This window comes from Trichosurus vulpecula, chromosome 3 (genome assembly GCF_011100635.1).
Source record: "Trichosurus vulpecula isolate mTriVul1 chromosome 3, mTriVul1.pri, whole genome shotgun sequence".
In the NCBI taxonomy this organism is placed as follows: Eukaryota; Metazoa; Chordata; class Mammalia; order Diprotodontia; family Phalangeridae; genus Trichosurus; species Trichosurus vulpecula.
In genome coordinates this window covers 328,182,872-328,197,262 of record NC_050575.1, presented here as the reverse complement: position 1 = coordinate 328,197,262, position 14,391 = coordinate 328,182,872, and the positions used below count along the sequence as shown (strand labels likewise).

The window sequence follows — 14,391 nt, the reverse complement described above, 5'->3', positions numbered from 1 at the left end:
AAAGAGCAAAGAAGATAGTGTCACTAGATCAAAGAGTAGATGGGGAGGGGAGCTGTGTAAGAAGCCTAGAGAGGCAGAGGGAGGGGAAGTCTGGTTATGAAGGCCTTTGAATGGTAGAGGTTTATGTTTGATCCTGGAGGCAAAAGGGAGCCAAGGGAGTTTTATGAGTAAAGAATTATTTTGACAATAGAGTAGAAGATGAACTGCTGTGGGGAGAGATTCGTGGCAGGCCAAGCAATTAACAGGCTGTTCCAACATACCAGGTATGGGGTGATGAGGGCCTACACCATCATGGTGTTGGTATCAGAAGAGAGAAGGGGGTATATGCAATAGAGATTACAGAGGTAAAAATCAACAGACCTTGGCAACAGATTGGACATCAACAGTGAAAGAGAATAAGGGCATCTGATAATGACATGATGTCCATCTAAGTTATCAGCCTGGGGAATGGGAGAATGGTGGTTTCCTTGATACTAAGAGGGAAGTTTAGAAGGGTAAGAGACTGAGGGAGGTGTAAAAGGATGAGTTCAGTTTTGGACATTGTAAGATGTCTAGAGGACATGCAGTTCAAGGTATCTAACAGGTCAGTAATTGGGAGATGTGATACTGTGGGTAAGGAGAGAAATTAAGACTGAATAAATAAATGAGAATCATCAGCATAGAGATGACAATTGAATCCATGGGAGCTGATGAGATCATGATGTAAAATAGTACATAGAGAGAAGTGAAGAGGACCCACAACAAATCTCTGTGGATCAGCCATGATTTGTGGACATGACCTGAATGAAGATCTAGCAAAGGAAGCTAAAAAGGACCAGTCAGATAGGTAGAAGAAGAACCAGGAAGGAGCAATATAGTGAAAACCTAGAGAGAAGAGAGTATCAAAGACAAGAGAGTGATCAACAGTATCAAAGCCAGCAGAGAGATCAAGAAGGATGAGGATTGGGAAAAGGCCATTAGATTTGGTAATTAAGACATCATTAGTAACTTTGGAGTAGTTTCAATTTAATGATGAGGTCAGAAGCCAGACTACAAAGAGATAAGAGAGTGATAGGGAAGGAAATGGAGGCTCCTATTATAGATGGCCATCTTAAGGAGTTTAGTCACACACAAGCAAGAGCAAGAGAGAGAGAGAAAGAGAGAGAGAGAAAGAGAGAGAGAGAGAGAGAGAGAGAGAAGATAAATGGATCAAGTAAGGGTTTTTTGAAGATAGGTGAATTTTTTAATTCATTTTTGAATATGTTTGTAGAGAGTAGGGAAGCAGACAGTAGACAGAGAAAACTTGAAGATAAATGAGAAAGTGGGGATGATAGAAGGGGCAATCTGTTGGAGAAGACAGGCTAGAATGGGATCACTTCTGCATGTATAAGGTTTAGCCTGGAGAAGAGAAGGATCACCTCATCATGTGAGGCAAGGGTAAAGGAGAAGATAGTGGCTAAAGGCATAGCCACCTGCTATGCAACTAGGCTATGACCAAAGGCAATTAATTTTACAGGTAAATCAGACCCTCCTAAACCTGGCACTTTGCCCAACCATCCTACAATTAGTTGTAAAAAAGATATGTGCAAGTGCCAGTTGGTTCAATTGACTACCACCTTAAATAGCAACTCAAGAGGACATCTACATCTATTTCCAGGTCATTTTGCTTCCATTTCAGCAACAGCATGAGAAAGAGAGAACAAATAGGAAGCATCATCTGGTGCATAGGTGAGAAGAATTTGATTCAATTAATCTACAAAAATGGAGGTGAAAATGAAACCATCTTGTGAAAAGACTATCCAGTGGCTTCTTCATTTTTACTGAATTATTAGACTTTCAGAATTGTCCAATGAGAACTAGAATATCATGTCTGATTGTACAAATACCCATTGGTGGTTATAAAGAGCAGGGAAAGGGGAAGAAATTGAATTAATTTGTTCAGTTTGCATTTACTTTGATTTCAACAGATTCTTGGCATGAATTCTTCAAGGAAGGAATATGAGAGCACAGGCATTATAGTGGTGGTAGCTTAGTTTAAATACCCTTTGCTTGAATGAGGGCCATACGAAGCTTTTAACTCAATTCTTTTTTCTTTTCCTGTCATGTGGAATCTTGTAGGGGCAAAGAACAGACCTCACAGTTAGGATGACCTAAGTTCCCACATACTATCTATACTAGTTCTGTAATCCCAGACAAGTCATTTAATTTCTCAGGGCTCTAGGGAACTTTCTTAAGACTATAAATTATAGAGAGGGTGCCAACCTGCATTGATAGAAAGAAAGAATTTCCTCACCTGGGAGTTCCCTAGATCAATGAAATTACAGTTCCAGTGCCTACTCCTATTCCTTATTCACTAACAATCTTGGAAAGAAATTGGGAAGCAGGGAAACAATTTGTCTACTGTATGCTATGGTCCACATGCATAAAGTCCCAGTGCTTTGATATGTTAATGAATGGGTGATCTTATGGCTACGGGCAGTCCATCCACTAGTGGAGAATGCAGCCTACTCCTCCATATTCTCTCAACCTCTGTCATTCCAGTTCTTATCTTTCCATTAATTTCCCATCAATGATCCACCCGAAGCTCTAGAAGCCCTCCTCCTGGAAGGATACCAATGAAACACAGGTGTCCATCTCTTATCATTCATTATTGTTAAATGTGTGTGGGTTTTTCCTAGTTATATGTGTCCTTGCTCATGCCTTTTATGGCACTTTTTCTAGCCCAAGTCATTGTCATGGTACTATACCACAGCTTACTCACTATCCATCTTTCCATATCTTTGAGTCACCTACAATTGTGATTCTTCTGAAACTGTAATGGTTCACGATTCACAGTCATATAGCATCATCAGAAGGCTGTTTTTGTTTAAAAAAGAAAAAAAGATGGGCTTTAGGGGCAGTAAGAGTTTGGTTTCCCATGCAGCCTAAGCTTTTCTTCTTATTCAACAAGCATTTATTAAGTGTTTATTTTGTGCTAATCACTGGGGATTAGAAGATTGGAAATGATGCTATTCCTACCCTCAAGGAGCATCTAGTATACTCAGGAAAATAAGACATATTCTAGGTCTGTATCCCAAAGAGATCATAAAAATGGGAAAAGGACCCACATGTATAAGAATATTTATAGCAGTTGTTTTCATGGTGCCCAAAAATTGGAAATTGAGAAGATGTCCATTAATTGGGGAATGGCTGAACAAGTTGTGGTATATGAATGTAATAGAATACTATTGTGCTATAAGAAATGATGAGCAGGTGGACTTCAGAAAAACCTTGGAAAGACTTGCATGAACTGATGCTGAGTGAAGTGAGCAGAACCAGGAGGACATTGTACACAGTAACAGCAACATTGTGCGATGACCAGCTTTGATAGATTTAACGCTTCTCAGCAACACAAGGATGTAAGACAATTCCAAAAGACTCAGGAAAAATGCTATCCACATCTGGAGAAAGAACTATGGAGTCTGAATGCAGATTGAAGCACACTATTTTTTTTGTTTCTTTTTTCTTATGGTTTCTCCCATTGGTTCTAATTCCTCTTTGCAACATTACTAATGTGGAAATGTGTTTAATATGATGTATATGTAGACCCTATATCAGATTGCACACCATCTTGGAGAGGGGGGAGCAGAGGGAGGGGAAGAAAATGTAGAACTCAAAATTATAGGAGTGAATGTTGAAAACTAATAACAATAAATAAAATTTAAAGAAAATAAGACACACGTGCAGAAAAGTCTATGTTTAGGTAGCAGGTGCTAAGAACACAAGAAACATCTCAACAAAATTCCCTAAGAAATTTGAGGAAGGAAAGAATATATTTAGCCAAGGAAATCTGAGAAAGTTACATGAAAGAGGTTACATCCTCTATGACAATGGTAAGGTGAATGTGTGATTTCTTGTTTTATGCCTCCCTTTCTTCCTGCCTAGAGGCAACTAGGTGTGACACAGTGAAGAGAGTCCTGAGCCTGGAATTAAGGAGACCTGATCCAGCCTCGGACACTTACTAGCTACATGACTGTGGGCAAGTCACTTAATGTCAGTTTCCTTCACTATAAACGGCCGTAACAGCAGCTACATTGTTGTGAGGAGCAAATGAGATAACATAAGTAAAGTACTTACATAGAAAAATACCTGGCACATGGTATTGTTGTTGGTCGTTTGTTTCAGTTATGTTCTACTCTTCATGACTCTGTCTGAGGTTTTCTTGGCAAAGATCCTGAAAGATGTCATTTTCTCCTCTAGCTCGTTGGACAGATGAGGAAACTGAGGGTTGGATGACTTGCCCAGGATCACACAATTGGCTGGATTTGAAGTCAGGTCTTCCCGACTCCAGGCCCAGTGCTCTACCCACTTAGCCACCTAGATGCCCCAGTAGGCACTCAATAAATACTCCTTCTTCTTCCCTTGATGTTGATCTCCAGTTGAACAGTTATTCCCATGGTCATAATAGTCATATGATTTCACGTGATTTCAATGTATGCATGTTGGAAGAGTCTTTAAGGCTGCATTTTATTCCACCAAGTCAAATGCGTCTTTGAAATCAACGACGAATTCAATGGACTCTCTGCACTTCACAGTCAGTTTTGAAGATGTGATACGTGGAGAAAGTTGTCTGGAAAAGCCTGCCTATTCCTTTCTTGTGTCTCATGAAGGGTATCTTTAATGCTTGCATAGACCATTCACAAAGATTTTTATAGAGAGATCCATGAGGGTAAATATAATGAGAAGAAGCCTCCTAGATGAGATAGACTTGATCTGTGCACCCAAGAATGGATAGAATTTGGTTAGACCAAACAAAGAAGCAAAGGCTTTCCTCAGAAGGGACGGAATTGGGGCAGGGAGGGAAGGGTTAGAGGGAAAATGACTGAGCTTAGAAATTATTAGCTGACTTTGGGGGAAGGAGAGAGTTACCTTAACAATCAAAAGTTGAGATGATAAGGCTTTATGGGCTGTCATTTAAGCAGGCTTCCAAATCGGTTAAAGCCTGTCCCAGTGAAATTACCTCCATTAAGAAAAAAAAAAAAAGGTCCCATCCGGCTAGTCTTTGAAAGACCAAGGAAGAGCTTCTCAATGGTTCTCAAAGCAAGTATACACCAAGGCTAAGCAAAACAAGTTCAAAAACAAGTCCATTTACCTGGGTTCTCTGGAGAGAAGCAGCAAGAAAACTGGGTTCAAATCCCAGCCCAGGCATTTATCAACTGTGTGATTTTGGACCTGTCTACGTTTCAGCCTCTTCCATCTGTTGAGAGAAAGAGAGAGAGAGAATTGGACAAGATTACATCCAATCTAACCGCCCTTCAAGCTTTAACATTCTTTGATTCTATGAATGCGGGAGAAAAAAAGTAAGGAAGTCTTTAAAAGATCTGGGCAAAATCACCAGCTTCTGTTACATGAGGCACCCTCCCCCACAACAAAGTCCGGTTCTCAGGGTCTAATTTAACACCTTTCATGTTAATAAAATTAAGTGAAAAGCCCCAGCTCCCTCCCCCAGCCCAGGGGAAAGAATACTTGTGGTAGGGGAAGAGGGGGAAAAAAAAGAAGTGAGAAGATTTACTACAGGCTGGCCACCAAAGCCAGCTTTTCCTGCAGTGGGCCCCTTCACATGGGCCAAATGGAAGTTGCTAGTTCCTCCGGCAGTACTCGGGGCAGCTTATCTGTCCCCAGAGGACCTGGTTCTTGACTGAAGAAAACCATATATTTTCTAGGTCCCAACAGGCACCCAGACTCCCTTTGGCACCCCTACTTTGTGACCAACCTCCCACACACACACACAGAAGCAAGATTTAGAGGTAATTTATATTCACACAAAACTAGGACTAAAAATCACAAGGGGAAGAGCCTTACTCCCAAAAGCTGGTTAGTGAAGGGCAACTCTATTAAGCAGACTAGAGGAAGAGAGCCTGGTCCCCAACTTGTGCCTGAGTGTTGGGTAGTCTTTTTTCTTGGGTATGTTTTCCAAGAGACAGGAAGGCCAAAGCGTCCATCCTATACCCTGAACAGTGGGAAGGCAGAGTGGGACAAAGATTCAGAAACTATTGAATCCTAGGGGGAAAGGGGTAGGTGTCCTTACTCTAGGGAAGATTGCCACTGGCCCAGAAGGAAAATCTTGGCCAGTCTGATGCTGAGCCAAGGATTAAACTAGCTCTACGTCTGACCCCTTACTCTGAGGTTTTTTTTGTTGTTCTTCCATTTTTCAGGCAGTCAAATGCCTCCTCAGCTTCTTTCTAGGGCCTGGGCCAAGCCCCAACACCTCCCTCCCCCTTCCCCTACATGCAAGCCAGTAATTGAAAACTCCCCCCACCTGGTCTAGCCAGCCAGCCTTCTGACCCTAGCCAATCCCTCCCACCCAGCCCCAGCCAGGCTCCTGCTTCTCACCCCCCAAGCCCTTTGTCACAGGTGGCTGACAAAGGAGAGGAAAGCAAAGCAAAGCCCTGGGAACAATAGCTTCTAGAAGTAGTCTGAGCCAAACGAAAGGAAACACCACATCCCCAGCAAAGTTAAATACCCTGAAACTCCTCCTTGATAATGATTCTCCCAACTCGTTGGAGCACTCTGAGCTCCCATTGTTTACAGAGACAAGCAGTAGGGGTCTGGGGCCCCCAGCGACTGGCTGAAATCCCAGGGGCTGTGACCCACTCCCCTGCCATCCTTCCCCTGGACCCTATTCATCCCATCACCCATACACACTGTGGACTTTGCCTCTTGAGGCTTCAGTTTCCTCAGCTGTAGGATAGGGATCATTCATTCTTAACTATCCCCAGGGCTATTTTAAGGATTCCTTAAACCAAGTACCCACAAAAAAATCAGTGAAAGGAAATTTGGAGGTACAAGTTGGGTTCAAATCCTGTCTCTGCCTGACCTTGCCTGAATGACTTGGCCTCTTCTATAAAATCAAGAGAGTTTAACTAGGTCAGGAGTTCTTAACTTGGGATCCACAGAACCCCCACCCCCCACCCCGTGGAAAGATTCTACTTAGCATTTCATTTATTATTTTTTTAAAAGCCATTATTCTGAGAAGGGGTCACAGGGTTGACCAAAGCCTACCAAAAGGGGTCTCTAACCCCAAAAAGGTAAGAATGCCCATTAGGGCTTGATGGAGGGTGGGGTTGATTAGAGGATGATCTAAAAGTCCACTTAAGCAGGAAGATTCTAAAAAACTGAAAAGTTTGCAAAGATCAGGTGTTAGAGGCCTGTGGAGGTCAGAAGCCCTCAGTTTGAATCCCAAATTTATTTTTCTCATCTGGTAAAAATGGAGCTAATTAATACCTGACAGGGTTGCTGTGACGATATACCAAAATAATAGAAAGGAAAAGCTTTGAAAAGTACAAAGTGCTATAAGGATTTCTCACTAACACCTTCTGCCAAAGTCTCATCTTGGCATAGAGATAGCCCTAGGTTCTCAAATGCCAGCCAAACCCAAGCTTCCGCAGAGAAGCTTAGAGTCTGGGTCTTAAATGGCTATATGTCTGTCACCTAGGATCAGCTTAGCTGCGTTTATAAAGGCTTGTTGCCTTTTGATGATTGAGAAATTTGGAAGACAAGGTAACTCAAAGGGTAGGGGCAATTGACACAAATGAAATCTTAAATCTTTGAAATACTTAGGCAAGCTTTATAGTACAAGGCGGTGTTTCCGAGAGTAGCCTACCCTTTCTTATAAAAATTGGAGGTTTTTATTAATTAACTGTGACATGTAAAGAAAAGCTAAATACAGGATTTCCCTTACCTAAATATTTCCCCAACTGGAGCTCATGATCCTCTTAAGAGAGAAACCACATCATGTGTCTTTTGTATACCACATACTTCCTAGCACAATCCTGGACATATATTATGGGCATAAAAAATACATGATTTGGAATTGGACTGAATTGAAAATAAACCAAAGTAGCAATAGTGGTGCCCCCCAAAAGAGCCATCGGAACATTTGTTTTTAATGCAAAGAAGAGAACAGGAGGAAGTTCAGAAGGACACATAAGCAGCAAAGTTTGGAAAGTAACATAGTTTGGAATTTAATATATACTTTTTTCTTTAATTAAATGGAGATTCAATGTTTCGCATACAATCCTTTTTTCATTCTGCTGTGTATGTGAAAATGCTATTTCTATGAAGTTTAGAATTTTAAAAAGAAAGAAACCAAGGCACTGGGTGACCTTAGTGGTCCTCTGGTCCAAATCTTTACAGATGGAAAACCAAAGCTGAAAGAGGTAGGTTTTTGAGTTATGGTTATGGTTAAATAAATAAATAATATGGTTATTATAAATAACATGGTTAAATAAATAAAATTAGTCTTCACCCTTTAAAAAAGAAAAGAAAAGAATGATATAACCAAGGATCAGAATGTATGATAGAGACACGTAATAAAGGAGGCCAAGAGGACCAGACTGGGTCTAGAGGTTGAAGAAAGTTTCATGGAACAGGAAAGACTTAAGCTGGACATTAATGCATAGATAGGATTTCAATAATTGGAATGGATAGAGAAAGAGAGGCACTTCAAATGAGGGAAACAGGAACAAAGAGGCCACATCAAGAATAAACTGATATTTTTCAAATGGTAAGTGGGCAAGAAAGGAGAACAGCTTAGCTGGCAGAGGAGAAATGGCAAATAATGTTGCATGAGTTGAGTGGTGCCAACCTACAAAGGGCCTTGAATTTCCATGGAGAAATTTGGACTTAATCTGATAGGTAATGAGTGTCTAGGTGCTAACAAGGAAAGCACCAGTTTTGCTTGTTATCTTTAATCAAAGTATGAACTCCATTCAGAAATTACTGACCTGGCCAATATTGGCAGGGCCTCTGGATGAAGGAAGATACTGCAGATCCAAAAGAAAGGAGAGAGAAAATAACTAGTGAGTGAGTGAGATAACCCACCAGCAGCACCACCCTCCTTCTTACTATGGTAAGAAGTCAGAAACCCCTGGAGGCATCCCATGATCCTCCCTGGTCATCCTGTCAGAGGAAAGATAGTTCATGCAACCTCCAGTCCACCCCTCCCTCCATAGTCAGCTGGGACCCTGAGGAGATTACATTGGAGGTCTTGCATATATAACATACAAGGCAGACAGCTCCTCCTTGGAGATAACTAGCATATTGGGTCTTGGCTGAAAGAGGAGAAAAAAGAAAGCTGTTGCCTAAAGCCAGGCTTAGCAGGAGAATTACTGCCTCTCTTCTGAGGGTGAATGGCTCCAGCTAAGCTGCAGTTTGGGGCTGCTGGGCTTACTTTGTACATTTTTACTAATATAAACACTTCTGGTTCAGGGGAAATAGGTATATCATTATTAATATATTTGGAGGTTTATGCTTTCCATGTGAATGTGGAAGAAAAGCAAAATGGTGACTTTTGTTGGCAACAAAGAGGCCACATATCATAATGGGCGGAGATCCAGCCTCAGAGTCAAGATCACCTCCCTCAGGTCCCAACTCTGACACATAGTGGTGGGTGACCTTGGGCAAGTAAGCCACTTAACCTCTTTGGGTCTCAGTTTCCTCCTCGGTAAAATGAGAGGATTGGACTAAATGGCCTCTGGGGTCTCTTGTAGCTCTAAAATGGTAACCTATGATCCAGAATCATTTCCCTTGTCAATGCCCCAGACAGTTCGCTAACACTATCAATTGTAGTGTACCTGTTGACCTGCATTGGTAGAGGGATTCTCCCTATAGGAGTGACCTATATCAGTGAATGAAGTCACAAGTTCTGTCTAAAAAATAATTTTGAGAAGAGAATAGAGAAATAGAGATGGAGATAGATATGGAGACAAGAAGAGAGGGGGCAAGAGATAGAAAAAGCAAGGGACAGAGGATGGGGGGGGAAGAGAAAGAAGTGGACTTGGAGAGAAAGAGAAAGTAGGGGGAGAGTGAGAGCAGAGAGAGAGGAGAGAGAGAGAGAGGAAAGCGGAGAGGAGAGAGGAGAGAGAGATGGAGGAGAGGAGAGAGGAGAGGAGAGCGAGAGAGAGAGGGGAAGAAGAGAGAGGAGGAGAGAGAGAGAGAGAGAGAGGAGAGAGAGAGAGAAGAGGAAGAGAGAGAGAGAGAGAAGAGAGAGAGAGAGAGAGAGGAGACAGGTGAGAGGTGAGAGGAGAGAGGAGAGGGAAGAGAAAAAAGAGAAAGAAACACCAGGGCATAACTACTTTCACTAAAAAATACATATTATTGAGTTCCAGCCGTGTACAAATTGCCCAATTAGGCACTATGCAAAATACAAAGAAATTCAAGATATGGGCTCACCCTGGAATTGAGAAGGCAAAAGGTACCCATAAAACATTGAATTAACAACACAAGTACTAAGATGAATGATATAGGTAATAAATGTTGTGAGAGTTCTAGTGAAGGAGGTTAACATGGGTTGGAAGTGTTGGGGAAGGCACCCCAGAGAAGATGAATTGGCTGAACTGGCCCATGAAGGAGGGCAAAGATTGGATAGGCAGAGAGAAAGGCAGCAGAACAGAAAGGATGAGTAATGTTTTTGAAGTTAGGAAGACTTGGGCTAGAATCCTACTTCTGACACTTATTGGCTGCCTTTGGCCAAGTCTGAGGCCTCTCAACCTCAGCTTCCTCAACTATACAATGGGGCCAGTAATACCTGTAAGATTTCCATGAAGTTCAGATGACATATGTAAAGCCCTTTGCAAGCTTTACTCACTTTAGAAATGGCAATTATCGTTACTATATAGCACTTCAAGAATTACACAATGCTTTTCACACATTCCTTCTTTTTCCTCCCAACACACTAGTGAAATAAATAGTGAGGGTATAATTTAACCCTATTCAACAGATGAAGAAACCAAGACCAAAGAAGCATGAGCTTAGATCTGGACCCATATCTCTAACTTCAGGCACAGTGCTCTTTAAACTATATTCTCTTCATCTCCATAATTCAACATACTCCAAGGTTAAGTAGTTAATCCTGATGTGAGATAAGGCACTAAACCCAACCTGTAGATATCCCTCCACCTGACTAGTATTTCTCCTTATCCCTAACCTCTACTGATGCCAGAGAAGTGAATCCAGTGTTGAGGTCCTGCCACACTCCTTCTGTCCCCCTTTTTTCAGAAGCCTCTCATTCTGCTAAAGAGAAGTTTCATCATTAATACCCATTTAGAACACAAGCAACACAGCACCAACTTCATGCCCAGAGTTTAAAAGGAATTAGACCAGATATGGGCAAGAAAGGAATTCCATAAACTGGGAAATGGAATTCTTACTGCTTGGCAATAGAAAATGTGGGTCTGAGGAAGGGACATTCAACTCAACTCAACAAACACTTCTTAAGCATTTACTACAGGCAAGAACCAGTAGATGCTAGGAACACAATGAAAAAAATCATATCTTCCCTAAAGGAAGAAGTTTACATCCTACTGAATGTAAACTTCTTATTAAAGTTTAATTAAGAAAAAAAATCATTGAAGTCAGACAGGCTTTGGAAACCTACCTAGGAAGGCTAGAACCTATTGGCATGTGGTATTCCCTAAGGCAAGTCACCTCCTGAGAGGTCAGTAACAATGCTGTAAGTTATGGTGAGAGGGGCTTCCAAGCTGGTGCCAAGGTCCTAAATATTGACAGTGTCTTCCAGGTCACAAGACAAGAAAAAGATAAGGAATGTAAGGAACAAGAAAGGAGTGAGAAGAGCTAAATAGCTTGCTAATTTTCTAGTTCTCCATTGTACACCCACCTGTTCTCAAGTTAAGGTAAGGATTCAGATCGCTCCATTTCAGACAAAACTTGGGGAGTCATAGCTCATCACAGAATGTTGCCCTTCCTCCCTCTGATAGCTACAAAATAGCTGGTGAGAGTCACAGGCCCCAAGCCTGCAGATGCACAGAGCTATAACTAGGAATTCTAGCACCAGGGGAAAATTCAGTTCAGTGAGAAGCAGAGTGGAGGAAGAGAGAAGTCCTAGATCACCACTGCCTCTGGTCCAAGGGATCTTGCCTGATGCAATCCCCAGGCCAGGAAATATACCAGCAGTCTGCCCTGTCTGGTATAGTTATACCAATGTAGCAGTGAGGAAAGCCTGGCCCCAGGGAAAGAGGAATGACAGTGACCCGACCCTGATGGGCAAGGAGAGGTGACAGGCCAGGCTGGATGAGGGCTGATGGCTGCATTTTCTCCTCCTAGTTCTCAGACTTTCAAATGGCACGTTTCCCAGTCTTCTGCAACTCAGTCTTCCATAGACCTCTCAGGGTAACCACCATGGGGAGGAAGTATTTGTTTCTTCCCACAATCACATGTTAGCCCCGGGAAGAGGTAGCATGCTTATCATATTTTGGTGCCTTGGGGCAAATTTCTGATGTTCCGATGGTAATTCTGGTTCTGGAGACATAAAGGGGCCCCACAATAAAACCTCATATTCCAGGGATCCCAGGAAAATTCCCTGTTGTAAGTCAGTGACCTCAGGATAACAACTCCCATTTACTTAGTATTAAGCCTCTCACTCTATGCCTTTGTGATTCTGAGCAAATCCTTTCTCTGAGTTTCAGGTCAGGCAAGGTGATCTTTCAGATTTCATCCAAATCTGGATCCTATGAGAGAGGATAAATCCTGATTTGGGCTCCCACTCCCACTTTTCTCAGACCCTCTCAAGAACTTTCAATGGATATTATTCCTTTTTCCTTATGGGAACTTTCTCACACCCCTCTGAGCAGAGTTTAGATACCCTGCAAGATCAGAGCCTCCACCAGATTCAGGGACACCCTTAATCTGAACTGACTGTTTCTATGCGTAAACCTCAGCTTTACATGGGCATGCCCTCATCTCCCTGCCTGCCAAATCCAATCAAGGCTCACTCTTTTTGGGAAGTCTTCCTGGATTGTCTGCTTAATGCTAGCTGGTCCTTGCCTTGCACCTCACTTCCCCGGCCACTTGTTTCCATTGTTCACTGGACAGAAAGGATAAAGTGGGTAAAGTGGGTTAGAGGAAAGAGAGCTAGATTGCCATCAGGAGAACCTAGCTTTCAGTGCTCATTCTGCTACTTATGTCTTAAACAAATCCTCTCTCTCCTTCTAGGCTTCATCACCCTTCTCTGAAAAGACTGGAGTAGATGACAAATGGAATGGTATGGAGGAAACAGCCCTGAATTGGAGAGCTCTCTGAGACCTCTAGAGAGATCCTCTGGTCTCCAAGGTGCCTTCAGCAGGGTGTGATGGTGGCTAACATTAACAACCATCTGGGGGAGGGTGAGCAATATGGCACATTCCACTTTTAAGTTGAATCAGCCCATTAAAGCTTTCTCCATCATTTTCTAAATCTAGACAATCAACAAAACAAAATCAAACCCCAATTTGTAGTGTTTCCGAAGTGTAAATGCTCACACTAAAAATTGAACAATTGGCTCTCATAAGCTGGCTCAAGTTGGCTCCAGCGTGCCGTTCAGCTGTCTGATCAGGAAGGAGTGAGAAAGTTATAAAGGGTCTGGGGTCCTCAAAATAATCACACCATGACCACAAACCAGGCTTGGCATCCAAACACTGGATCTCTTCAAGGAGATGGCTGGAGTCATGCAACCATGCTAACCACAAAATAAGAGGAACCCACCTGTGGGCTCATGTTGTCCTCAACCCGAGGGGAATGACCAGACATCGCCGTTCAAGATTGTATTGGTAGGAGAGACAGTCCATTAGTCCAGCTCTATCATCCACAGCTACAGCTTCATCCCTAAGAGCCATCTACATTCCCACTCAGTGGAGCCAGGAGAGTGGGCATCCTTTCGCCAGGCTGACCATTTGTCTACAGGTGCTGCCTATAGAGGGTCTGTAAAGTCTGAGAACCTTACAAGCATAAATGTTCCCATGCACTTGGAAAACTCCATCAGACCCCATTTCCCTTCCTCTCACCTAAATCAGCCCGCGTGATCATTTCCTGGAAGAAATCCTTCCTATATATGTCACCTTTCATATTTTTGCATCTCTGCTATGATGATTTTAAAACAATTTGGAGTGATTGTTTTTCCATTAGCGCCATTCCCCCGAAATCATTTGGCTTGGCACAAAACCATGAAGAGACGAAAATGGAGCCTTGCTTCAGGATTCATGCCCTACATTATAAACTAAAATATGGAGTCCAGGGTCCATACTCCTCGCTTTGCAAACCCAACAAGGCTGGCCCCAGCACCCTGTACTTGTTACGGCACTGTTTCTGGCAAAAAGTATTTTTGAAACGGCTGATGAGGCCTTTGTGCATGAGACCTTACACATTCTCAGCTTCATCAATCCAGCACCTACAGGTCAGCATGTCAAAGACGGGGTTTGCGGAGCCGGATAGCTGAGGAGGAAAAAGAACACTTTTTACCTTCCTGAAGTTAATTAATGCTGAATGGAGCAGCATAAATATGAATCCAATCAAACCTTCTATGACAGAAGATTTCATGTTTTACCCATAAAGTCAAATAAACCTGACCCTGGGACCCCCACAAATGGAGGTCAGGTCTAG

General features: G+C 42.4%; 1 pseudogene; it reads right to left on the bottom strand.

Annotated features, from left to right (window-relative positions):
- Positions 1-13,542, bottom strand: part of LOC118842558 — a 73,454-nt pseudogene extending 59,912 nt beyond the window's left edge.
- Between the last annotated feature and the right edge of the window lie 849 nt (positions 13,543-14,391).